This window comes from Rhinopithecus bieti, unplaced genomic scaffold, assembly GCF_001698545.2.
Source record: "Rhinopithecus bieti isolate Rb0 unplaced genomic scaffold, ASM169854v2 scaffold_15850, whole genome shotgun sequence".
NCBI classification, from domain to species: Eukaryota; Metazoa; Chordata; class Mammalia; order Primates; family Cercopithecidae; genus Rhinopithecus; species Rhinopithecus bieti.
Genome location: NW_016809273.1, coordinates 2461715 through 2463351, shown reverse-complemented (window position 1 = coordinate 2463351; position 1637 = coordinate 2461715).

Sequence of the window (1637 nt, the reverse complement as noted above, 5' to 3'; positions counted from 1 at the left end):
TTTTTTTTTTTTTTTTTTTGAATGTCCTCAAGGGATGTTTTGGTTTTGATTTCAAACACCATATTGGAAAACATTTTAACTGTGAATATAATTCTGAAAACACTTCGAGCCCTGACAATATCTGTCCTGGGCAGCTTCGTATCAAGCTGGCAAAACAGATCCTGAAAACCAGGGGAGTATTTTGTTTTCGGAATGCTTTATATGCAATTCCCCAGAAACAGCTCAAAAGATAGATACTCTTTTCTAAAAGGTTGCTGGTTTAGCACTTCCCAACTTATAAAGGTTGGAATTTCCCACTGGCTCAGCGGAGAGATTTGTATCAGTTATTTTAGATTCACTTAATAGCACATTTGTGTTTGAGATGAAGCGTGAGTCCCACCAGACAAAGTAAGATTGTTCTTAAAAATTGGCCTCCTTCTCCCTCCTGCCCCATGTATGCTCAGATCTACAGTTGCGTCTTCTAAATGTTATTCCACAGCTAGATATGACATCCCTTCTTAAACCAGCAGCAGTAACTGCTGTTTCTCTTTGTAGAGAACATGGCTGGATGTACAGCATGCGGATTTGTGAAGGCTGGAGTTTTTCAGTTTCTTAAGTGAAGCCCTCACTATAGTTCCCCCCACCTTCACGCCCGTGTGTTAGTGTAGATCAGAGTGAGGGTGAAGAAAGCTGGTGATACTTGGAAAAGTACCGTGAAGGCTTGTAGAAAACACAGCCAGTGACACTTGCCTCACCACCAGTAATTTCAGGGCATTCAGTGTATTTTATTTTCATTTTTGCAGGGACACTCATCACGCTCTATCTTGTTTAGTGCTTCCCTACTAAACTTCCATGCTCCTTAAAGGCCAGGCTTCCTTGCAACCTTGTATCCTTCACCACCCCTGGTATTGCATGTGAAGGTCACTCAGAAGTGTGCTGAATGCTTGAAGATGCTGAGTGTGTTTGAATCCATCAAAAGTTCAGTTAGGGGAAGGGAAGACTATTATTTATTGAGTGTTTATGCCAAACATTTGACATAAATGCATTTTTCCTGTGAATCCTCACAATAGTCTTATGAGAAAGACAAACTTATTCCCATTTTGCCAAAAATGGAGAAACTGAGGCTTTAAATAGTAAATTGCTCTGCATCAGTAGAGTCAGCTGGACCCAGGGTTCTAAACAAGTCTATCTGGTCTGAAGCTGATGTCATCAGGCTGGGCTGCATCTGCAATTAGAACCAAGGTCCCAGATTCATATGCCTGTGGGGCGCGGAATACAGAGAAGGAGCCGTAGGAGCATTGGGGTGAAGGAGAACCCCTGCCTACAGACCTTTGCCCAAAGTCAGTGGCCTCTTGGTTTCAGCCAACTTTACAACAGTAAGAGAGAGAGGGAGAGAGGGAGAGAGGGAGAGAGGAGGGAGGGAGAGAGAGAGAGAGAGAGAGAGAGGGAGAGAGAGAGGGTAGAGAGAACCAATACATTTGCATTTTAAGGGATTTTCAAAATCTTCCAATTTTTATATTTTAGCAACAAATGTGATAATAACGCTTATAAAAGTTAAAAACATAGTATTCCATGGTGTATATGTGCCACATTTTCTTAATCCAGTCTGTCACAGATGGACATTTGGGTTGATTCCAAGTCTTTGCTATTGTGAATAG